Source organism: Pan paniscus, chromosome X (genome assembly GCF_029289425.2).
Source record: "Pan paniscus chromosome X, NHGRI_mPanPan1-v2.0_pri, whole genome shotgun sequence".
In the NCBI taxonomy this organism is placed as follows: Eukaryota; Metazoa; Chordata; class Mammalia; order Primates; family Hominidae; genus Pan; species Pan paniscus.
Genome location: NC_073272.2, coordinates 57,575,926 through 57,602,475, shown reverse-complemented (window position 1 = coordinate 57,602,475; position 26,550 = coordinate 57,575,926). Strand labels below are relative to the sequence as shown.

Sequence of the window (26,550 nt, the reverse complement as noted above, 5' to 3'; positions counted from 1 at the left end):
AGGAGGTTGTGTAATGGAAACCAAAGAGAGACTATTTTTGAGGAACTACAGGCCAAGAGCATCCAACACAGCAGGTCTGGGGAGGGGTCCCCAAGCATCCATCTCTGATAGCTTGTCTTTCCTTCATTGATATAGATGATACATTACTCATTTGACAAAATACACACTACATCCCAGGTGTTGTACCAGGTGCTGGAGTTAATGTAAATACAAAAGCTTCTTTGCCTTCAGATAGCTTTCACATAAAAATGACATCAAAGCAGCATTTCAGTTCTTAAAATTATTGTGAATTTTAAAAAATAAGCATCCATGTCAGTAGGAGTGGGTTGTGGTGGGCTAAGGTTAGGGCAGGGAGAAAAACATCTACTTTTCTGGAAATAAAGCTCCAGATTCATCTATTATGAACTTCATCTGAGGTGAAGGTGTTAAGGAACCTTCACTAAAGGCTCTATCTCCTTCTCCTTTCTGTTCACTCATAGCTAAGTCAGGATGACCTTGCCGTCAGCCTAGGGCTAAGGAAGACATTTTGTACATGGCCATTTGACTTGAAGAGATTGTAAAATTTAAAATCAGTTCATGTTCCAGGGCTATGTACAACAGAGAAGACTGAGTCTTTACTCCAAGTGGACCTCCTGCCCAACGTTCAAGTAGAGCAAAGATATTTGGTGAACCCAGTGCTTAACAATATATCTTTTGAATTACATGAAGTACTCAGCATTTAAAAAATTAATAGAAGTCTCTAAAGTTTATAAAAATGTAAAAAAGCAAAGGTTTCTCTAAGGTATTTATGCCTTAGAGAATCAGAAAAATGGTGTCCCTGTGACTCTAAAGGGGAAAATTGGGAGGGGGCTTTTCTTAAGGGGCTAGTGAGATTTGAGCCCCACTATTGCCAGATCTTTGGATTTTCTAGGAGAAATCAGAAATCTGGACCTTTGTGAAATATTTGATAATTTTTAACATTAGCAAATAACTCAATTTTTAGGTGTATCTTTGAGACATTTTGAACCTGCACACCACCCACGTTTCAACACTCTTCTTTTTAATTTTGCTTTTTTGCATTTCTTTTTTTGTTTTACACTTTCAACTTCTATTTTAGATTCAGGGCGTATATGTGCAGGTTTGTTGGTTGGGTGTATTGTTTGATGCTGAGGTTTCGGTTACAAATGATCCTATCAGGCAGGCAGTGAGCATAGTGCCCAATAGGTAGCTTTTCAGCCCTTGTCCCACCCCCCCTCTCCACTTTCTAGTAGTCTTCAGTGTCTATTGTTCTCATTTTTATGTCCATGTGTACCCAATGCTTAGCTCCCACTTACATGTAAGAACATGTCAACCCTCTGCTTTATACCCTCTCCCTTTGAATCTCATGCAATAACATTAGATGAATGCCAAATCTAAATTTCTATCCCTGACCTTTCTTCTATGTTCCAGACTTTTATGTCTAAATATCCGACATAGATATAGACATCAGGTGTCACTATTCAGATATTATAGATATAAAAATGCCCCATTCTCTTCATTGATTCCACTACCACTCTAGTTCTAGGACTCAACATCTGTTGTTGGAACTAATGTAACCACTCCTTCACTGGTCTTTCTGCTTCTATTCTTGCTCCCAACAGTTTAATTTTCATTTACCTACAGCCTTCCATTATATTTTGAATAAAATGAAAACCCTTTATATGGGCTATGAAGCCCTTCATGGGTCTGGGCTTATAGATGCTGCCTTTGGTAAATGAATCAATATTTACATTTCACAAGCCTTCCATTTTGATATAGTTTTGCTGTGTCTCCACCCAAATCTCGTCTTGAATTGTAATAATCTCCAGTGTCAAGGGCTGGGCCAGGTGGACATAAGTGAATCATGGGGCAGTTTTCCCCATACTGTTCTCCTGGTAGTGAATAAGTCTCAAGAGATCTGATGGTTTTATAAAGGGGCGTTCCCCTGCACATGCCCTCTTGCCTGCCACCATGTAAGATACCCCTTGGCTTTTTCTTTATCTTCTGCCATGATTGTGAGGCCTCCCCAGCCATGTGGAACTGTGAGTCCATTAAACCTCTTTCCTTTGTAAATTACCCAGTCTTGAGTATGTCTTTATTAGCAGCGTGAGAACAGACTAATACACATTTCTTACAAAATCCACAGAGCCATTATCATGTTTTCCTTTTGCTACTTCTACTTCATAGGGAGCATAGAGTATAGTTACGGTGTATTTCTCTATTTTTTTTTTAAAAGCTCATGTAGGATCCTTTGTTTTAAAGTTCGAATGTATTTTTGTTCTTAAGAAACGGTATAAACTCACCAACAACAGAGACATAGAGTTGGTTAATGAGTTCTGTAATTTTTATGAGTAGGAGAACACAACAGTAAAGAAAAGGAAGAATAATTGGAAGAATTAGGGCCTAATTTTAAGTTATTCATATTTTGCTTTATTATGTAGGGTTTTAAATTATCTTTTAATTCTTTGAATTCCTGCTCAAGGAACAATTAATACCAAAAGTGCATTATTAATTTCTGAGGGTGTGCATGCATATCTGTGAGGTGTGCACAGCATGTAGCATATGCCCAAACATTTTTATTGAGGTAAAATTCACATAACACAAAAATAACTACTTAAAAGTGTATAATTAGAGTGACATTTAGTACATCCAAAATGTTGTGCAACCATTGCTTCTCTCTAGTTTTGTTTTGTTTTGAGACAGAGTCTCACTCTGTTGCCCAGGCTGGAGTGCAGTGGCATGATCTCGGATCACTGTAACCTCCGCCTCCCAGGCTCAAGCAATTCTTGTGACTCAGCCTCCTGAGTAGCTAGGATTACAGATGTGCACCACCTTGCCGGTCAATTTTTGTATTTTTAGTAGAGACAGAGTTTCGCCATGTTGGCCAGGCTGGTCTCGAACTCCTGACCTCATGTGATCCACCCACCTCGGTCTCCCAAAGTGCTGGGATTACAGGCATGAACCACCATGCTCGGCATTCTATTTAGTTTCAAAAAGTTTTCATCACACCAAAAATAAACCTTATACCATTTAAGTAGTCACTGCTTACCCTTCTCTAACCCCACCCACTGGCAACTCTTAATTTCCTTTGTATTTCCATAGGTTTTTCTGTTCTTGATATTTCATATAAATGAAATAATGAAATACGTGACCTTTTGTCACTGGTTTCTTTCGTTAGCACAATGTTTTTTATTTTTTGTTTTGTTTTTTGTTTTTGCACAAATCCCATCAGATTTCTTTTATTCTAAAATATATAAGACTTCAAGTCTAGAAATATCTGTAAGAGTTAAAAGCCCCTTTTAAGATGCCACAATATTACACTATAGTCAAATCAAACTTTCCCAGAAATTCTCCTTACAGTTGAATTTCATTCAGCACAGGTGAAAACCTGTACAGAATGGAAAACTTTCTTTTATGCTCTTTCCATCACCACTAGCAGCAGTTCCAAGACTTAGGCTCCTTCTCTTCAAATCCTGCCCTATGAAAGTCTGTTTCTCCTCTCCATTTCCCCCTGATTATATGATGACTGGTGCAATATGCCACATTCTGATGTGTCTAATAACATGATGCTATTATACAATTTCCTTTTTCACAATACCTTCTTCTTTCTTCCACCAGGCCACCTAAAATGGAATCTTGATCAAACTCCCTACGGGCATTCCCATAGTCATACACGCACCCAGGGACAACAGCAACTGCTACTGGCGCTGAGATTTTGGAAGTTCTTAGAGTACAACTTAAAGTTGAATTGTGCTTTCTGTTTAAAGATACCCTAGGACTATGTCTCTATTCATATAACGAAAGAAAATATGTGTTTTAAACCTTTTTCACAGCAGAATTGTTTTAGATAATGTTTTGAACACTGAAAAATTCCTCCCATCTGGGTAGAATCTTGAACACTTTTCACAGACTATCTTGTACCTCTTTTTCTCTTCTTCTTCTTTTTTTTTTATTATACTTTAAGTTCTGGGGTACATGTGCAGAACGTGCAGGTTTGTTACACAGGTATACACATGCCATGGTGGTTTGCTGCACCCAACAGCCCGTCATCTACATTAGGTATTTCTCCTAATGCTATCCCTCCCCTAATCCCCCCACATCCAGACAGGCCCCAGCGTGTGATGTTCCCCTCCCTGTGTTCATGTGCTCTCATTGTTCAACTACCCCTTATGAGTGAGAATATGTGGTGTTTGGTTTTCTGTTCTTGTGTTAGTTTCCTGAGAATGATGGTTTCCAGCTTCATCCATGTCTCTGCAAAGAACATGAACTCATTGTTTTTTATGGCTGTATAGTATTCCATGGTGTATATGTGCTGCACTTTCTTTATCCAGTCTATCATTGATGGGCATTTGAATTGGTTCTAAGTCTTTGCTATTGTTAACAGTGCCACAATAAACATATGTGTGCATGTGTCTTTATAGTAGAATGATTTATAATCCTTTGGGTATATACCCAGTAATGGGATTGCTGGGTCAAATGGTATTTCTAGTTCTAGATCCTTGAGGAATTGCCACACTGTCTTCCAAAATGATTGAACTAATTTACACTCCCACCAACAGTGTAAAAACGTTTCTATTTTTCCCCATCCTCTCCAGCATCTGTTGTTTCCTGACTTTTTAATGATCACCATTCTAAATGGCATAAGATGGTATCTCATTGTGGTCTTGATGTGTATTTCTCTAATAACCAGTGATGATGGGCTTTCTTTCATATGTTTGTCGGCTGCATAAATGTCTTCTTTTGAGAAGTATCTGTTCATATCCTTTACCCACTTTTCGATGTTTTTTTTTCTTGTAAACTTGTTTGAGTTCTTTGTAGATTCTGGATGTTAGCCCTTTGTCAGATGGATAGATTGAAAAAACTTTCTCCCATTCTGTAGGTTGCCTGTTCACTCATTAGCACAATGTTTTTTTTTTATTATATTTTAAGTTTTAGGGTACATGTGCACAACATGCAGGTTTGTTACATATGTATACATGTAGCACAATGTTTTTAAGGTTCATTCATGTTGTAGTATGTAACAGTATTTCATTCCTCTATATAACGGAATAATATTCCATTGTTTGGATATATCACATTTTGTTTATCTTTTCATCTGTTGATGGATATTTGTGTTGGTTCTACTTTTTGGTTATTGCGAATAGTGCTATGTACATTTGTGTACAAGAATTTATTTGAACATCTGTTTTCAATTCTTCTGGGTATGTAACTGGGAGTGAAATAGCTGGACCATCCGGTAACTGTAGCTTTTTGAGACTTCCAAACTATTTTCCACAGTTTTCCACAGTAGGTGTATCATTTTACTTTCCCAACATCAGTGGATGAGGGTTCCAATTTCTCTATATTCTCATCAACACTTGTTATTTTCCAATCTAGTTGGTGTGAAGTAGTATCACACTATGACTTTGATTTGCATTTCCTTAATGCCTAGTGATGTTGAGCATCTTTTCACGTGCTTGTTGGCCATTTGCATATCTTTGGAAAAACGTCTCTTCAAATCCTTTGCCCATATTTTAAGTGGCTTGTTTGTCTTTCTTTTGTTGAGTTTTTAAAAGTTCTCTATGCATTCTGGCTGGGCGCTGTGGCTCATGCCTATAATCCCAGGACTTTGGGAGGTCAAGGTGGGTGGATCACTTAAGGTCAGGAGTTCAAGACCAGCCTGGCCAACATGGTGAAACCCTATCTCTACCAAAAATACAAAAATTAGCTGGGTGTGGTGGTGTGAGCCTGTAATCCCAGCTACTCGGGAGGCTAAGGCAGGAGAATCGCTTGATCCCGGGAGGCAGAGGTTGCAGTGAGCTGAGATGGTGCCACCACACTCCAGCCTGGGCAACAGAGCGAGACTCCATCTCAAAACAAACAAACAAACAAACAAACACCAACTTCTTTTCTTTTCTTTCTTTTTTTTTTTTTGTGTGAGACAGAGTCTCGCTGTGTCACCCAGGCTGGAGTGCAGTGGCACCATCTCAGCTGACTGCAACCTCCACCTCCCGGGTTCAAGCGATTCTCCTGCCTCAGCCTCGTGAGTAGCTGGGATTACAGCCTCCTGCCACCATGGCTGGCTAAGTTTTTGTTTGTATTTTTAGTAGAGACGAGGTTTCACCATCTTGGCCAGGCTGGTGTTGAACTCCTGACCTTGTGATCCACCCGCCTCGGCCTCCCAAAGTGCTGGGATTACAGGCGTGAGCCACCGTGCCCAGCTGAAAAAAAAGTGTTCTTTATGTATTCTGATACTAGATCCTTCTCAGGTATATGATTTGCAAATATTTTCTTTTATTCTACAGGTTGCCTTTTCACTTTCTTGATGATGCCCACTGATGCACAAAAGTTTTTAATTTTGATGATGTTCAATTTATTTGTTTTTTCTTTGTTTGTGCTTTTGGTGTTATATGTAAAAATCCAATCCCAAATGCAAGGTCATGAAAATATACCCCTATATTTTCTCCTATGAGTTCCTGTTTTAGCTCTTATATTTTAGTCTTTAATTTACTTTAAGTTAATATTTGTATATGGTAAGAAGTAAGATACACTATATTCTTTTGTATGGGGATATCCAGTTGCCCCAGACTATTTGGTGAAGAAACTGTTCACTACTGATTGAATAATCTTGGCAGTTACATCACCAGTGTTGGGTCATATTGAATTAGTGATTGAACGAAATCCCCTTTTGTTGTTGTTTTTCATGAATTCTGGGTTTCCCATATTTTGTAATACCATACTTGACTCAATGTTTCCAACTATAGAACTTGACACTTATCTTGGATAGATTTCACCCCGTGGATTTTTATTCAATTATTCATTCAATAAACATTTATTGAAGTTCTACTATATATCAGGCACTGAACTTATCAAAGCAGCTCAAGATTGACAAGATTGTTTAAATGGTTGCAACAAAGTATAAAATTTTTCTTTCTCCCGGTCTTATTTTCAAGAGACATACATAACACACATTCATGACTCTCATTCCATCACTGAGATTTACCTCATAGGATCAGAAATGGGAGGAAGTAAAGAATGGTAAGGGTTGGGGTGAAACTTGGTAATGGAATTAAGTTCAGGGATGTGAAAGGGAAAGTGGGATGAAATAAGGGTGTCTATTACATATGCCACTCATTCATTTGTTCATCTATCATATCTTCTTTGAATGCCTACTATGTCTCAGGCACTATTCTAGACACTGGCGGACATATTAGTGAATAAGAAAAATAAATCCCTGTCCTTGTGTTACCTTCATTCAAGTTGGGGAGATAGATATAAACACATAAACAAATATCTAAGGTCAGACAATGTTAAATAAAAGCAAGGTAAAAGACAGTGAGTGATTAGGGGCTGCTATTTTAATGAAGGAAGGCTTTTCAAAGAAAGTAGCATTTAAGCAGAGACATAAAGGAGATAACTGAGAAAGACATAGGACAATCTAGAAGAAATGTTTTAAGCAGAGGGAATAACTAATGAAAGGGGCCTGAGACGAGAGCATGTCTGGTACATTCCAGGAACAGTGAGGGGACCAGTGTGGCAAAATCACAGACAGAAAAGGGAAGAGTCACAAAAGATGAGGTCAGAGAGGTAGCAGAAGCCCAGAGTGCATAAGGCCTTGGAGGTCATGATCAGGCTTTGACTTTTATTGTGCATGAGACAGAAAGCAATTAAAAGGTTACAAAGAGAGGAGTGACAATGTCTGATCCATATTTTTAAAGTGTCACTTTAGGCCAGGGGCAAGCAAAAAGACCACTAAATCAGCTATTGCATTAATCCAGATGAAAGATTATGGTAGCTTGCATCACAGTAGTAATGTTAGAGGTGTTGAGATCATGTTCCAAAGGCAGAATTTCCTCAGTATGCTGTTGGATAGGATGTAGAGTGTCACAGAGACTTCCAAGAGATGACCTCAAGGTTTTGGGCCTTGCCAAATGAAAAGATGGAATTGTCATTATTTGAAATGGAGAAGAATGAAGGTTAAGTAGGTTTGGTGATAAAGGGTGGGGAAGAAGACTTAAGTTTGGGACATGTTAAGTTTGAGATGCCTAACAGATATCCAAGTAAAGATATCAAGTAGGTGGTTAAATATATGTTATAATTTCAGGGGCATGGTTTTAGCTGGGTATATACAACTTAAGAATAGTTGACATTTAGATGGCATGTGAAGGCATAGGAGTGGAGGATAGTACCTAAAAAGTGAGCATACAAAGAAACAAGCTCCGAAGATTGATCCTTGTATCACTCCAAAGTTTAGAGTTGGATGAGATATGGAAGATTCAGTAAAGAAACCAGAGCCAGAGAGGTAGGAGGAAAACCAAGAGAGCATAGGAAGCTAGAAGTAACATAAAGAAACTGTTTCCAAGAAAATGAATGACTAAAACTATCTTTTGCTACATATAATTTTGAGTAAGATGAGGACTGAAATTTTACTACTGGATTTAGTAACTTGGAGGTTATTGGTGAACTTGACAAGCCCATTTCAGTGAAATGGTAGGGATAAAATCCTATAGTTAAAAATAACAAACGAAAAGATAGTTTAATGGTTTACTTCATAGGTTCCACGAAAAATAATTGCCTATTAGAGAAATCATAACAGAGAAGGGACAGAATGGAGTGAGTTCTGATAGATAAATAGAAACTTGCTGGGAAAAGAAAAGATGGGATACTCTAGATAGAGGAAACAGCATAAGCAAAAGGCACAGAAGTCTTGATTTGCACAAGATTGTGTAATTTGTGAGCAATTTGTCTTCGCTGAAAACATAGCATTCATGAGAGGTGAAGTTTTGGTAATAGTTGAATTTTTGTTCATATAACTTTTGGCTTGATTTCCAGCATGACAGCAGGATTTCAAGTGAGACCTTTGGTCATTTGTATCATCACCAGGTGGTAGTGAAGGCATCACCACATATTATTTATTAAGGATACACTTGTGCTTGATTCTGTCCTCAAACTATGTAAGTAAGTATTAATACCATGTCAGTTTTCCCCAGTTAAGGTATAACTGTAATTTCAACATAAATATGAACAGTTTTACTCTTCCAAACATAAAAAGATACCATAAATTCACAGATACAAAAACAGGGTGTTAATGAAATATGATTAAACAAACAGATTAAAGAAAATAAGAGATTTCAAAAATAGACACATATATGAGGATTTGTATTTGATAAATGTGGTGGCATATAAAATTAATTAGAAAAAATAGATTACTTAATAAATTAAATAATCTTTAATTTATAAATAAATTAAATAATCTTTAATTTATAAATAAATTAAATAATCTTTAATTTATAAATAAATTAGATTGCACTTGGCAAACCAGCTATTCATTTGGGAATAACAAAGTTAAATTCTTACCTAATACAATATAATCCACTCTCTACCCACACAAAAAAAAATGAACAAAGGATATACATTGGAAATTCATAGGAAAATATAAACGACCTGAGTCTTAACTTTAATTAACTGTTAGCAAATGCTGGCCGGGTATGGTGGCTCACGCCTGTAACCCCAGCACATTGGGAGGCCAAGGAAAGCGGATCACTTGAGCTCAGGAGTTCAAGGGCAACTTGAGCAAAATGGTGAAACCCTGTCTCTACTAAAAATATAAAAAAAATTAGCCTGGTGTAGGGGCATGCGCCTGTGGTCTCAGCTACTTGGGAGGCTGAGGCGTGAGGATTGCCTGAGCCCAGAAGGCAGAGATCGTGCTACTGCAATCCAGCCTGGGTGACAGTGAGACTCCATCTCAAAAAAACTACAAAAACCAAAAAATTGTTAACAAATGCAAAGTAAACAATAATGAGATGTTTTTAGCCACTTAGATTGTCAATTTTTAAAAAAGTTGATAATACCCTGTGTTGGCAAGAGTATGAAGAAAGTTTTATGCACATGCACAGTTGGTGGGTATGGAAATTGGTATAGCATTTCTTTTTCTTTTTTTTTTTTTTTACTGGAGGGGCAGCGTTTTCATTTTTTTCTTTCCACCTTTTATTTTATGTGGAGCTAGTACTTGTGCAGGTTTCATATATGGGTTAATTGCATGTCATGAAGGTTTGGTGTACAGATTATTTCATCACTCAGGTAATAAACATAGTACTCAATAAGCAGTTTTTCGATCTTCACCCTCTTCCCACCATCCACCCTCAAGTAGGCCCTGGTGTCTATTCCCCTCTTTGTGTACATGTGTACTCCAATGTTTAGCTGTCACTTATAAAAGAATATGCATTATTTGGTATTCTGTTCCTGCATTAATTACCTTTTTATAATGTCTGCCATCTCCATCCATGTTGCTGCAAAGTACATGACCTTGTTCCTTTTTATGGCTATGTAGTATTCCACCGTGCATACGTATCATGTTTTCTTTACCAAGTCCACTGTAGATGGGCATCTATGTTGATTCCATGTATTTGCTATTGTGAATAGTGCTTCAGTGAACATACGAGTGTGTGTGTCCTTATGGTAGAATTATTTATATTCCTTTGGGTATATACCCATTAATGGGATTGCTGAGTTGAAAGGTAGCTCTGTTTTAAGTTCTTTGAGAAATAGCCAAACTGCTTTCCACAGTGGCTGAACTAATTTACATTTCCACTAGCAGTGTATAAGCATTACCTTTTCACCACAATCTTGCTGGCAACAGTTATTTTTTGACTTCTTAATAAAAGTCATTCTGAGTGGTATGAGATGGCATCTATTCGTGGTTTTGATTTGTATTTCTCTAATGATTAGAAATGTTTGTTGGCTGCATATATGTCTTCTTTTGAGAAGTGTCTGTTCATGTCCTCTGCCCATTTTTTTAACATGGTTCTTAGTGTTTTGCCAGTTAATTTAAGTTCCTTAAAGATTATGGATATTAGGCCTTTGTCAGATGCATAATTTGCAAATGTATTCTCCCATTTTGTAGGTCGCCTGTTTACTTTGTTGATAGTTTATTTTGCTGTGCAGAAGCTCTTTAGTTTAATTAGGTCCCATTTGCCTGTTTTTGCTTTTCTTGGTATTGTTTTTGGAATCTTTGTCATGAAATTTTTTCCATGTCCTATGTACAGAACAGCACTTCCTAGGTTTTCTTTTAGGGTGTTTATAGTTTTAGGTTTTACATTCAAGTCTTAATCCATCTTGAGTTAATTTTTTGTGTATGGTGAAAGGAAGAGGTCCAATTTCAATCACAGCACCATTTATTGAATAGGGAATCCTTTACCCATTGCTTGTTTTACTCCACTTTGTTGAAGATCAGATGGTTGTAAGTGTGCTATTTTATTTCTGGGTTCTCCATTCTGTTCCATTAGTCTATGTGTTTGTTTTTTGCACCAGCACCATGCTATTTTGGTTAGTGTCGTCTTGTAATATACTTTGAAATCAGGTATTGTGATGCCTCTAGCTGTGTTCTTTTGCTTAGCATTGTTTTGGCTGTTCGAGCTCTTTTCTGGTTTCATATGAATTTTCAAAGAGATTTTTCTAAGTATGTGAAAAATATTGTTGGTAGTTTGATAGGAATAGCATTGTATTTGTAAATTGCTTTGCAGTATGGCCACATTAACAACATTGATTCTTCCTATCCACGAGCATGGAATGTTTTTCCATTTGTTTGTCTTGTTGCTGATTTCTTTCAGCAGTGTTTTGTAATTTTCTTTGTACAAAATTTCTTTCACATCCCTAGTTAGCTGTTTTCCCAGGTTTCTTAGGCTGTTATGAATGGGACTGTATTTTTGATTTGGCTCTCAGCTTGGGTGTTTTTGGTGTGTAGAAATGCTGTTGTACACTGATTTTGTATGCTAAAACCTTCCTGAAGTTGTTTATAAGACGTAGGGGCTTTTGGGCTGAGACTATGGGCTTTTCTAGGTGTAAAGTCATATTATCTATGAAAAGAGATAGTTTGATTTCTTCTGTTCATATTTGGATGCACTTTTTTCTCTTTTTCTTGCCTTATTGCTCTGGTTAGCACTTCCCATACTATTTTGAATGGAAATGGTGAGAATTGGCATACTTGTCTTTTTCAGATTCTCAAGGAGAATGTTTCCAGCTTTTGCCCATTCAGTATGATGTTGGCTGTGGGTCTGTCAGAGATGGCTCTTATTTTTTTGAGGTATCTTCCTTCAATGCCTAATTCGTTGAGGTTTTCAACATGAAGGGATGTTGAATTTTATTGAAAGCCTTTTTTGCATCTATTGAGATGATCATGTGGTTTTTGTTTTTAGTTCCGTTGATGTGATGAATCACATATATTGATTTGTGTATGTTTAACCAACCTTGCATCTCTGAAATAAGGCCTACTTGATTATGGTGGATGAGCTTTGTGATGTAGCTGCTGGATTTGGTTTGCTAGTACTTTGTTGAGGAGTTTTGCATCAATGTTCATTAGTGATATTAGCCTGAAGTTTTCTTTTTTTGTTCTGTCTGTGCCATGTTTTGGTATCAGAATGATGCTGGCCTCATAAAATGAGTTAGGGAGGAGTCCTTCCTTCTCCATTTTTGAAATAGTTTCAGTAGGATTGGCACCATCCCTTTAAACATCTGGTAAAATTCAGCTGTGATTTCATCTGGCCCAAGGCATTTTCTGGTTTGTACACTTTTTATTACTGATTAATTTCAAAGCTTTTTATTGGTCTGTTTAGGGTATCAATTCCTTCCTGTTTCCATCTTAGAAGGTCATCCAGTTTGTGTGCATAGAGGTGCTCATAATAGTCTCTGAGGGTTTTTTTTTTTTTTTATTTCTGTGGGGTCAGTGGTAATGGCCACTTTGTCATTTCTGGTTGTGTTTTTTCATATATTCTCTTTTTTATCTTGATTAGTCTATCTAGCAGTCTACCAATCTTATTCATTCCTTCAAAGAGCTAAATTTTAGTTTTGTTGATCTTCTGTATGGTTTTTTCACATCTCAATTTCACTCATTTTAAAACCTAGTTTGGTTATTTCTTTTGGTATGGTAGCATTGGGATTGGTTTCTACTTGTTTTTCTTTTTTCTTTTTTTTTTGTTTCTTTTTTTCTTTTTTCTTTTATTATTATAGTTTAAGTTTTAGGGTACATGTGCACATTGTGCAGGTTAGTTACATATGTATACATGTGCCATGCAGGTGTGCTGCACCCATTAACTCATCATCTAGCATTAGGTATATCTCCCAATGCTATCCCTCCCCCCTCCCCCCACCCAACAGTCCTCAGAGTGTGATGTCCCCTTCCTGTGTCCATGTGATCTCATTGTTCAATTCCTGCCTATGAGTGAGAATATGCATTGTTTGGTTTTTTGTTCTTGCGATAGTTTACTGAGAATGATGATTTCCAATTTCATCCATGTCCCTACAAAGGACATGAACTCATCATTTTTTATGGCTGCATAGTATTCCATGGTGTATATGTGCCACATTTTCTTAATCCAGTCTATCATTGTTGGACATTTGGGTTGGTTCCAAGTCTTTGCTATTGTGAATAATGCCACAATAAACATACGTGTGCATGTGTCTTTATAGCAGCATGATTTATAGTCCTTTGGGTATATACCCAGTAATGGGATGGCTGGGTCAAATGGTATTTCTAGTTCTAGATCCTTGAGGAATCACCACACTGACTTCCACAATGGTTGAACTAGTTTCCAGTCCCACCAACAGTGTAAAAGTGTTCCTATTTCTCCACATCCTCTCCAGCACCTGTTGTTTCCTGACTTTTTAATGATCGCCATTCTAACTGGTGTGAGATGGTATCTCATTGTGGTTTTGATTTGCATTTCTCTGATGGCCAGTGATGATGAGCATTTTTTCATGTATTTTTTGGCTGCATAAATGTCTTCTTTTGAGAAGTGTCTGTTCATGTACTTCGCCCACTTTTTGATGGGGTTGTTTGTTTTTTTCTTGTAAATTTGTTTGAGTTCATTGTAGATTCTGGATATTAGCTCTTTGTCGGATGAGTAGGTTGCGAAAATTTTCTCCCATTTTGTAGGTTGCCTGTTCACTCTGATGGTAGTTTCTTTTGCTGTGCAGAAGCTCTTTAGTTTAATTAGATCCCATTTGTCAATTTTGGCTTTTGTTGCCATTGCTTTTGGTGTTTTAGACATGAAGTCCTTCCCATGCCTATGTCCTGAATGGTAATGCCTAGGTTTTCTTCTAGGGTTTTTATGGTTTTAGGTCTAACGTTTAAGTCTTTAATCCATCTTGAATTGATTTTTGTATAAGATGTAAGGAAGGGATCCAGTTTCAGCTTTCTACATATGGCTAGCCAGTTTTCCCAGCACCATTTGTTAAATAGGGAATCATTTCCCCATTTCTTGTTTTTGTCAGGTTTGTCAAAGATCAGATAGTTGTAGATATGCGGCGTTATTTCTGAGGGCTCTGTTCTGTTCCATTGATCTATATCTCTGTTTTGGTACCAGTACCATGCTGTTTTGGTTACTGTAGCCTTGTACTATAGTTTGAAGTCAGGTAGCGTGATGCCTCCAGCTTTGTTCTTTTGGCTTAGGATTGACTTGGCAATGTGGGCTCTTTTTTGGTTCTATATGGACTTACTTTAAAGTCGTTTTTTCCAATTCTGTGAAGAACGGCATTGGTAGCTTGATGGGGATGGCATTGAATCTGTAAATTACCTTGGGCAGTATGGCCATTTTCACGATATTGATTCTTCCTACCCATGAGCATGGAATGTTCTTCCATTTGTTTGTATCCTCTTTTATTTCCTTGAGCAGTGGTTTGTAGTTCTCCTTGAAGAGGTCCTTCACATCCCTTGTAAGTTGGATTCCTAGGTATTTTATTCTCTTTGAAGCAACTGTGAATGGGAGTTCACTCATGATTTGGCTCTCTGTTTGTTTTTCTAGTTCTCCTATGTGTGATGTTAGGTTGTTAATTTAAAATCTTTCTAACATTTTGATGTGGGCATTTAGTGGTATAAACATTCCTCTTAACACTGCTGTATCCAAGAGATTCTGGTATGTTATTTGTTTTCACTAGTTTCAAAGAATTTCTTGATTTCTGCTTTAATTTCATTGTTTACCTGAAAGTCATTCAGTAGCAGGTTGCTGAATTTCCACAGAATTGTATTGTTTTTATTTTATTGTTTTTATACTTTAAGTTTTAGGGTACATGCGCACATTGTGCAGATTAGTTACATATGTATACATGTGCCATGCTGGTGTGCTGCACCCATTACCTTGTCATTTAGCATTAGGTATATCTCCTAAAGCTATCCCTCCCCCCTCCCCCACCCCACAACAGTCCCCAGAGTGTGATGTTCCCCTTCCTGTGTCCATGTGTTCTCATTGTTCAATTCCCACCTATGAGTGAGAATATGAGGTGTTTGGTTTTTTGTTCTTGCGATAGTTTACTGAGAATGATTATTTCAATTTCATCCATGTCCCTACAAAGGACATGAACTCAACATATTTTATGGCTGCATAGTATTCCATGGTGTATATGTGCCACATTTTCTTAATCCATTCTATGACTGTTGGACATTTGGGTTGGTTCCAAGTCTTTGCTATTGTGAATAGTGCTGCAATAAACATACGTGTGCATGTGTCTTTATAGCAGCATGATTTATAGTCCTTTGGGTATATAACCAGTAATGGGATGGCTGGGTCAAATGGTATTTCTAATTCTAGATCCCTGAGGAATCGCCACACTGACTTCCACAAGGGTTGAACTAGTTTACAGTCCCACCAACAGTGTAAAAGTGTTCCTATTTCTCCACATCCTCTCCAGCACCTGTTGTTTCCTGACTTTTTAATGATATTGTTTTGTGAGGCCTTCGTGGTATTGATTTTTATTTTTATTGCACTGTGGGAGTAAGGTGGTATTGCATTGTGGTTTTGATTTGCACTTCTCTGATCATTAGTGATGCTGAGAATTTTTTCATATGTTTGCCGGCTATTTGTACATCTTCTTTTGAGAATTGTCTATTCATGTCCTTAGCCCACTTTTTGATGGGATTTTTTTTTCTTTCTTTCTTTCTTTTTTTTCCTGCTAATTTGTTTGAGTCCCTTGTAGATTCTGGATATTAGTCTTGTCAGATGTATAAATTGTGAAGATTTTCTCCCACTCTGTAGTTTGTCTGTTTAATCTGCTGACTGTTCTTTTTGCTTTTCAGAAGTTCTTTAGTGAAGTTCCACCTATTTATCCTTGTTTTTGTTGCATTTGCTTTTGGGTTCTTGGTCATGAAGTCTTTGCCCAAGCCAATATCTAGAAGGGTTTTTCCAGTGTTATCTTCTAGAATGTTTATAGTTTCAGGTCTTACATTTAAGTTATTGATCCATCGTGATTTGATTTTTGTATAAGGTGAGAGATGAGGATATAGTCTCCTAGATGTGGCTTGCCAATTATCTCAGCACCATTTGTTGAATAGGGTGTCCTTTCTCTACTTTGTTTTTGTTTGCTTTGTTGAAGATCAGTTGGCTGTAAGTATTTGGGTTTATTTCTGGGTTCTCCTTTCTGTCCCATTGGTCCATGTGGCCACTTTTATACCAGTACCTTGCTGTTTTGATGACTATGGCCTTATAGGATAGTTTGAAGTCAGGTAATGTGATGCCTCCAGATTTGTTCTTTTGCTTAGTTTTACTTTGGCTATGCAAAATTTTTTTTTTGGTTCCATATGAATTTTAGGATTGTTTTTTCTAGTTCTGTGAAGAATAGTGGTGGCATTTTTTATGGGAATTGCATTGAATATGTAGACTGCATTTAGCAGTATGGTCATTTTCACAATATTGATTCTACCCATCCACGAGCATGAGATGTGTTTCCATGTGTCTGTGTCATCTGTGATTTATTTCAACAGTGTTTTGTAGTTTTCTTGTAGAGGTCTTTCACCTCCTTGGTTAGGTATATTCCTAAGTATTTTTTTTTTTTTGCAGATATTGTAAAAGGGGTTCAGTTCTTGATTTAATTCTCAGCTCGATCACTGTTGGTGTATAGCAGAGCTACTAATTTGTGTACATTAATTTAGTATCCTGAAACTTTTCTAAATTCACATATCAGTTCTAGGAGCTATTTGGACGAGTCTTTAGGGTTTTCTAGGTATACAATCATATCAGCAGAAAACAGTTATAGTTTGATTTCCTCTTTACCAATTTGGATTCCTTTTATTTCTTTCTCCTGTCTGATTGCTCTGGCTAGGACTTCCAGCACTATGTTGAATAAAAGTGGTGAGAGTGGGCATCCTTGTCTTCTTCCAGTTCTCAGAGGGAATGCTTTCAACTTTTCCCCTTGCAGTATTATGTTGGCTGTGGGTTTGTCATAGGTGGACTTTATTACATTGAGGCATGTCCCTTGAATGCTGATTTTGCTGAGGGTTTTAATCTTAAAGGAATGCTGGAATTTGTAAAATGTTTTTCTGTATCTATTGAGAAGATCATGTGATTTTTGTTTTTAATTCTGTTTACGTGGTGTATCAAATTTATTTACTTGCATAAGTTAAACCATCCCTGCATCCCTGGAATGAAACCCACTTAATCATGACAGATTATCTCTTTGATATGCTGTTGGATTCAGTTAGCTAGTATTTTGTTAAGGATATTTGCATCTATGTTCATCAGAGACATCAGTCTGTAGTTTTCTTTTTTTGTTATGTCCTTTTCTGGTTTTGGTATTAGGTTGTTACTGGCTTCATGGAATGATTTAGGGAGGATTTGCTCTTTCTCTGTTTTGTGGCATAGTGTCAAAAGGATCAGTACCAATTCTTCCTTGAATGTCTGATAGAATTCAGCTGTGAATCCATCTGGTCCTGGACTGGTTTTGTTGGCCATTTTTTAAATTACCATTTCAATCTCACTGCTTGTTATTTTTCTGTTCAGGGTCTCTAATTCTTCCTAATTGAAGCTAGGAGGGTTATATATTTCCAGGAATTTATCCATGTCCTCTAAGTTTTCTAGTTTATATGTGTAAAGGTATAGTAGCCTTGAATGATCTTTCATATTTCTATGATGCTGGTTGTAATATCTCCCATTTCATTTCTAATTAATGTTATTTGGATCTTCTCTCTTCTTTTCTCGGTTAACCCTCCTAACAGTCTATCAGTTTTATTTATCTTTTCAAATAACCAGCTTTTTGTTTCATTTATCTTTTGTATTTTTTTGTTTCAATTTCATTTAGTTCTGCTCTGATCTTTGTTATTTCTTTTCTTCTTCTGGGTTTGAGTTTTGTTTTTCTTTCTTCTCTTCTGCTGGGTTTAAGTTTTGTTCTTATTTCTCTAATTTCTTGAAGTGTGACCTCAGATTATCCATTTGTGCTCTTTCAGATTTTTTTATGTAGGGATTTAAGGCTATGAACTTTCCTCTTATCACTTCTTTTGCTGTTTCCCAGAGGTTGTGATAGGTTGTGTCAATATTATCATTCAATTCAAAGAATTTTTGTATTTGCGTCTTCATTTCATTGTTGATCCAATGATCGTTCAGGAGCAGGTTATTTAATTTCCATGTATTTTCATGGTTTTGAAGGTTCCTTTGGAGTTGATTTCCAATTTTATTCCACTGTGGTCTAAGAGAGTACTTGATGTAATTTCAGTTTTCTTAAATTTAATGAGACTTATTTTATGGCGTATCATATCATCTATCTTGGAGAAAGTTCCATGCACTGATGAATAGAATGAATATTCTATGGTTGCTGGATAGAATGTTCTGTAAATGTCTGTTAAGTCCATTGTTGTAGGGCATAGTTTAAATCCATTGTTTCTTTGTTGACTTTCTGTCTTCTTGACCTGTCTGGTGCTGTCAGTAGAGTATTGAAGTCCCCCACTATTATTGTGTTGCCATCTGTCATTTCATAGGTCTAGTTGTAATTGTTTTATAAATTTGAAAGCTCCAGTGTTAGGTGCATATATATTTAGGATTGCGATATTTTCCTGTTGGACAAGCTCTTTTATCATTATATAATATCCCTCTTTGTCTCTTTTAACTGCTGTTGCTTTATTAAAGTTTGTTTTTTCTGATATAAGAATAGCTAATCCTGCTTGCTTTCTGTGTCCATTTGCATGGAATATCTTCTTCCACCCTTTTACCTTAAGTTTATGTGTGTCCTTATGTGCTAGGTGAGTCTCTTCAAGGCAGCAGATACTTGGTTGTTGAATTCTTATCTATTCTGCAATTCTGCATTTTTTAATAGAGCATTTAGGCCATTTACATTCAACTTTAGTATTGAGATGTGAGGTAATATTCCATTTATCATGCTATTTGTGCCTGAATACCTTTTTTTTAATTGTATTTTGTTTATGGTCCTACAAGATTCATGCTTTAAAGAGGTTCTGTTTTGATGTATTTCCAGGATTTGTTTCAAATTTTAGAGCTCCTTTTAGCAGTTCTTGTACCGCTGGCTTAGTAGTGGTGAATTCTCTCAGCATTTGTTTGTCTGAAAAAGACTGTATCTTTCCTTCATTTATGAAGCTTATTTTCACTGGATACAAAATTCTTGGGTGATAATTGTTTTGTTTAAGGAGGCTGAAGATAGGGCCCCAACTCCTTCTAGCTTGTAAGGTTTCTGCTGAGAAATCTGCTATTAATCTGATAGGTTTCTTTAATAGGTTACCTGGTGCTTTTGCCTTACAGCTCTTAAGATTCTTTTCTTCATCTTGACTTTAGATAAGCTGATGACTATGTGCCTAGGCAATAATCTTTTTGTAATAAATTTCCCAGGTGTTCTTTTAGCTTCTTGTATTTGGATGTCTAGATCTCTAGCAAGGCCAGGGAAATTTTTCTTGATTATTCCTTCAAATATGTTTTCCTAACATTTAGATTTCCACTTCCTTATTCTTAGGTTTGGTCATTTAACATAATCCCAAACTTCTTGGAGGCTTTGCACATTTTTGAAATTCTTTTCTCTTTGTCTTTGCTGGTTAGGTTACTTTGAAAACCTTGTGTTTGAGCACTGAAGTTCTTTTTTCTGTTTGTTCAATTCTATTGGTGAGACTTTCCAGTATATTTCGCATTTCTCTGTGTTCTTTATTTTTTAAAGTTGTGATTGTTTTTTATTTATGCTATCTATTTCACAGAAGATTTCTTCCCTCATATCTTGTATTTCTTTTTAAAAAATTTTAAAGTTTGGACTTCATTTTTCTCTGGTGCTTCCTTGATTAGCTTAATAATTGGCAGTCTGAATTCTTTTGCCAGCAATTCAGGGATTTTTTTCTTGGCTTGGATCCATTGCTGGTGAGTTAGTGTAACTGGCAGTAGGGGGGTGTTAAAGAACCTGGTTTTGTCATATTACCAGAATTGTTTTTCTGGTTCCATCTCATTTGGGTAGGCTATGTCAGAGGGAAGATCTCGGGCTGAAGGCTGCAGTTCAGATTGTTTGTACCACGGGGTGCTCCCTTGATGTAGTACTCTCCTGATTTTCTTAAGGATGTGGCTTCCTGAGAGCCAAACTGTAATGAATGTTGTTTCTCTTCTGGATCTAGCCACTCAGCAGGGCTACCAGGTTCTGGTCTGGTACTGGGGGCTGTCTGCACAGAGTGCTTTGATGTGAACCATCTTCAGTTCTCTCAGTCTCCAGTGAGACTGGCAGTGAGGTGGCGGGAGAGTGAAATGGACTCTGTGAGTGCCCTTAGTCGCAGTTGTTTGATGCACAAGGTTTGTGCTGGTTGGCCTCCTGCCAGGAGGTGAGGATTTCAAGAGACCATTAGCTGTGGTAGTATAGGGGAGAATCAGGAGAATCAGGAGGTGGGCGAGGCCTTAGAACTCCCAAGATAATATGGCCTTTGTCTTCAGCTACTGGGGTGGGTTAGGCATGTCTGAGCTCAGACTCTCCTTGGGCCTGGCTTGCTGAGGCTGCTGTAGGGGTTGGGAGGTTGGGGGTATGGTACCCATGTCAATGGAGTAATGCTCCCAGGAGAGTTATGGCTGCTCTGCTATGTCATGCAGGTTGTTAGGGAAGTAGGGGAAAGCTAGAAGTTACAGGCCTTACCCAGCTCCCATGCAACCCAAAAGGCCAGTCTCACTCCCACCGTGCCCCACCCTGACAGCACCAAGTTTGTTCCCAGGCAGTGAGTGAGCAGGGCTGAGAACTTGTCCCAGGCTACCAGCCTGCCAGCTGAGAAAGAAAGCATGGCTTTTGCATCTTTTTGCCTGTTGAGTCTGCGCACTGGATTTATGCCCTCCCTCGAGTTTTGGCCGGGAGACTTCACGTTTGGTTCAAGTGGTTACAAAGTTTAGCTGGAGGTTTCCTTTTCCCTTTGGTCTTTCCCCAGTTCCTCTGGCAGCCCTCCCACAGGACCCCTGTGAGACAAGTCAGATCTGGCTTCCCTAGGGACCCAGATGGCTCACAGGGCTTTTCCTACTGTTTCCTCTACCCCTGTATTTCGCTCAGCTCTCTAAATTGTCTCAGATCCAGTTAAGGTCATATCCTTCTCCTGCGATCTGGACCTTCAGGTTCCCCAGTGAGAGTGTGTGCTCGGGAGTGGACAATCCCCCTTTCCCACTTTCCCAGTTTAGGCACTCACAGTATTTGGGCTATCTTCCGGGTCCTGCAGGAGTAATCCTCTTCCTTCAAAGGGTCTGTAGATTCTCTCAGCTTTTCTGGTCTATTCCTGCAGTAGTTCTTTGAGTGAAAGTTCATGATGTGAGTCTCCACACCCTGTTCTGTCTGTCCAAGTGGGAGGTGCAATTTAGTCCTGTCTCCTTTCTGCCATTTTTTTCAGATATAACAGAGATTTAAAGACATTTTCATTTTGCAACTGATTAGATCTAGATGGTGTAGGAAGGTGAATCATCTACACTGCTCAACTCTACCAGTGGCACTCCATTTATCCCACCCCAAAGTGTAACCTGGTATAAGATTTTTAAAGTACAAGACTAGTAATTTTTCTCTCTCTCTCCCTGATTACACTTTTTTGCACATTGCAGACACTCAATTTTCATGTGTTCACAGAAATGATGTTTTGAGAAGTTCATAACACCTCACAATATGACACTCAATCCAAATCTCATCAGCTACATTTGCACACCAACTACACTGTGGGTTTTTTGTTTGTTTGTTTTGCTTTGTTCTTATGATCTAATTTGCCAATTTAAGAAACTTTTTCTAATCTAGACTGAATGCAGTGTTAGAAAACTGACTCAGTTTTGATCCCATTTGGTACATTACATGGGAGTATCTGACTTATAGATGGGTGCAAAACCTTTAAAAGCAGCTCTGAAGTAAACAGTCAAACAGATAAATGCTAAGCCATTTATTTAAAGAGAAACCTTCCTATATTATGTCAAATATGGAAATACTTCTTTATTTTCTACTTTTTTTCTATTGAGGTTGGGAGTTGGGGCATAAAATGGTCTCTTGTTGACAAGCAAAGGTATTCTAAAGTAATTAAGTAATAGAATTTTCTGCCAAAGCTCTGGCGAAAGGATATATTCAAAATTTTACCCAAAGCTGGTGAACTGAACTAAGGATTGATACTAGAGTATGTTTGTTATTGTTCTGTTCCTTACCTAAAGTAGAAGATAAACTGACCCCAGGAACATAAACCAGGCCTAAAGGATATGATTCAAATAATTTTCAAAAGCATCATGAGTTCTTTCAGTCTATCAGAGCTCCTCTCCAGTGAATGGAATTTTGTATGTTTCACATGCTCTTCCTATTCACTCTATCCTAAGTTTCTCTCCATCTGTTGCTATACTCTTTTAAATATCCTTGTTATTTTACTTGCTCTTCCCTTCATCTGGAATGCTTTCTCAATGAACCACTCTTACCACCACCCTTCACCCCTCAGTTGCTTACTGAATGTTCATCCTTCAAAATTCTGCTCAAATTCTAGCTCAAGCATTACCCTCCTGATGACACTGTCATCCTTCATGCCATCAAGCTCCCTATTCTAATCTATCAGTACCTGGCAAAGACCTTTAGTATAGCGTTGAGCATAATGGGAATTGTATAGTTATATTATTTCTTTCTTGGCCCTTATCTGTTTTTTTTCTTTCTGGAGGGCCAACATAGACACTTTGTAGATACTCAATTTATTGTTTGCTTTAGCAAGGTTCCATGAAATAATTATTTTCCATCTTTATTGAAATAAATTGTACATTTTAAGGTATATAACATGATATTTTGATATATATACACATTGTGAAATGATTACCAACAAGCCTTCATTTAAAGTAGTTTTTGTTTTTGTTTTGATACAGGGCCCTTGCTCTGTCACCCAGGCTGGAAGGTAAGGGCCTGATCACAGCTCACTGCAGCCTCAACCTCTTGAGCTCAAGTGATCCTTCAGCCTCAGCCTCCCAAGTAGCTGGGACTACAGGCACACACCATCATGCCTGGTTATTATTATTTTTTTTATTTTTGTAAAGACAGGGTCTCACCATGTTGCCTAGACTGGTCTCAAACTCCTGGGCTCAAGGAATCCTCCCACCTCAAATTGCTGGGATTATAGGCATAAGCGACTGTGATTGGCCTACGTTTTAGCACTGGAGCTCATGTTTTATCTGTAGTGGAGGCTGGAGTTCATGTTTTATCTGTAGTGCTACAGTGTTTAAAACATAAGAGACACACAGCAAATTTTTCATTTGTTCAGCACTAGGGATACATTGATAAACAAAACAATATGCCTTATAGAGCTAAATTTTAGTTAGGGAAAATGGACAATAAACAATATATAATATGTCAGAGAAACTAAGAGTGAGTAACAGGGATGGAGAGTGCTGGGAAGTGTGTTGCTGTTTTACACAGGTCTCTCTGGGAGGCACTATTTGAATGGAGGCCTGAAAAATTAAGAAAGTGAGCCATGTAGGCCAGGCATGGTGGCTCACATCTGTAATCCCAGCACTTTGGGAGGCCGAGGCGGGTAGATCACCTGAGGTCAGGAGGTCGAGACCAGCCTAGCCAACATGGTGAAACACCGTCTCTACTGAAAATACAAAAATTAGCCAGGCGTGGTGGCAGGCGCCTGTAATCCCAGCTACTCAGGAGGCTGAGGCAGGAGAATCACTTAAACTGGGGAGGTGGAGGTTGCAGTGAGCCGAGATCGTGCCATTGCACTCCAGCCTGGGTACAAGAGCGAGACTTTGCCTCAAAAAAAAAAAAAAAGAAAGAAAAAGAAAAAGAGAAAGAAAGTGAGCCATATAAATATTGGAGGGAAGAGAATTCCAAGCAGAAAAAATGACAAGTGCAAAGTTGCTCTGAATTGAATAGAGTGAGTGAGTGGAAACAGGGAGTAGGAGATGGGGTCAGAGAGGGAGCAGGACCCAAATCATGCAGATTCTTTTATGTCAGGTATAGTACTTTGGCTTTCAGTTTGAATAATATGGGAAGCCACTGGAGGGATCTGAGTGGAGGTGTGATCTGATCTAAGTTAGGTTAAAACAAAATCACTCTAGCTGATGTGTTAGAATAAATTGTTAGGGGCAAGGATAGACGAGGAGTGATTAGTTAAGAGGCTATTATGATATTCTAAAAGAGAGATGGTGGTAGCTTGGATCAGGAATGGTAGACTGGAGGTGAACAGAAGTGATTGGATTTAGGATATTCTGTTTTTTAAGGTTAGAGCCAATAGTATTTGCTGATTTTGTTATTATATATGGACACAATGATGAATCTAATGTTTTTGGTCTTATCAACTGAAAGGAAAAGCTGCAGGTTACTGAAATGGGGAAGTCTGGGTGGAAAAGGTTGGTGATAGCCATTGTAACGCTGAGTCATGCTTTGGCTAGGTTAAGACTGGGACAAGTTAAGATGAATGGATGAAGACAAGCAGTTCTCATGTCTTTCCTACAAGCATATTAAGTCTACATGATTTTAGTGTTTTCTGAGTTACCATTAATCACAAAACTACAAAAACAAAATCAATGACTATTATAAAAATCACTACAATTTATTGTAAATAATAAGTACCAGGCACTGTGGGTGCTTTATATGCATACTCTCATCTCATCATTCCCCAAATTCTAGGAAGTACAAATTATTTTTCCATTTTCACATGATATAGCTGAGGTTCAGAGAAGTTAAGCATCCTATGCAAGTAATAACACTGCACTGGTAAGTGCCAGAGAGTATATCACACCCTAAACCCGTTATGTATTTCTATTCTACACTCTTCCCCATAAACTAGATTTGAGCTATCCCTGTTACAGTATATTTTCTCCAGATTTACAATTAGAGTAATGGATATTCTGTAAGGAGAAAAGGTACTTACTTAAGGCCTAACTACTGGCAGTGATGCAGACAGAAAGATACCATAGTCCAGGGAAATACCTTCTCATAAGAAACAATAGCCGACCACTAGAAAAGATGCCAGACAATGATAGGGAATGCAAATGTGACTTGAAGGCCTCATAACCTGTTGGAGGGAGCAGGCTACATTATCCATGCCCTGTTACATGTAGATTGGAACACATGGAATCCTCTTGTCTAGTTGCCATTTTAAAAATAAAGTCAAGGTATCTATTCCATCTTTAGTATAGGACAGACACATTACACTCCCCAGGACTCTAGACATTTTCATATGAATAGCTGTTTCTGTCTTCCTCTGAGAGGCACCCCTTAGTCTAAGAAAGACACTGAGAAGTTGTTTTCAGAGGTTAGGCAAATGAGAAAGGATTGCATCTGATGTCTCTAGGCTATGAGGATGGAGGAGTGAAAGAAAAAGATGTCATGTCTGCTACATCTGTTCTTCTAATTTAAAAGTACCACCACCCACGTTTTACACTTCTTAAAAGTGCAGGTGGAAAAAGTATTGCTGATCATACCCTAATCCATACTAATGTAATGAAGGCAAAAACTGGAAAACTGGTGCAGACACTGAAGTGACTCAGACACGAGGGCTCTTTAAGCTGTCATCTGAATCAAGCCTGCCCACTTGACTGTTAGCCTAAAATCAACTCAGTGTAGAAAGAGGCTTCTGAAGAGGTTTTGTAGTGCATTTTCATTTCTGAATGAAATCTACAATTGAGCTTCCTCTGACTTTTGATCTTCATTAAGAGAGTTCTTCTTGTGACTCAGGAAATGGGAATGAGAATGTGAAAGAAATGAACACCAAAAGGTCACAGTGACATTAAAAAAAATCATTTTCTCTGGGTTTAGCCATAGCCAAGACTTAAAAGACAATGCACAAGTTTTTATGACATCACCCTTCTTTACCCAGAATGACCATAGTATACATAAGCTGGGCTAAACTGAGCCCACAGAGACTTGATACAGACTGGGAATTCTCCCAGAAAAATCCCTTGGCAATGATGCAGAAGACTCCATTGACTTCTCTCTCTATAGGCCACAATTGCCTACGGTTTATAAAGGCAGCTGTGAATGAAAAGCATCATGTTTTATATGGCATCAGAAATTGATAAACAATTCATGTACTTCAGGTAGAGACATAGTATAGACTAGCAGTTAAGAGACTGGTCACTGAAGCCAGTTTGTTTGCATGCAAATCTAGACTCTGTTATTCCCAAGTTGTACGACCTTGGGCAATTTATTTACTCAACAAAACCTGACTGAGGTTCTAATATATGTGAAGCTTTGTTTTAGGCACTTTGGATACCTCAATGAACAAAACAGGTACACATCCCTGCCTTCATTAAGCCTGCATCCTAGTGGGGAAATGTAGGCAATAAACAAATGTAATTTTATAGCATGAGTGTAAAAAGCATTAGGGAGAAACAAAAATGTAGAGCAAAGCCTACA

General features: G+C 37.9%; 1 long non-coding RNA gene across 3 annotated transcripts in view; it reads right to left on the bottom strand.

Moving 5' to 3' along the window:
- The window catches only part of LOC134729826 (uncharacterized), a 298,887-nt gene that overhangs the window by 57,172 nt on the left and 215,165 nt on the right, over nucleotides 1-26,550 (bottom strand). The window contains exon 3 of one of the 3 annotated variants that reach the window (XR_010111312.1): nucleotides 21,377-21,519. The exons of the other annotated variants lie outside the window; for them this stretch is intronic. This is a non-coding gene — a long non-coding RNA (uncharacterized LOC134729826). The remainder of the gene's footprint in view (nucleotides 1-21,376; nucleotides 21,520-26,550) is intronic. 3 annotated transcript variants of the gene reach the window in all.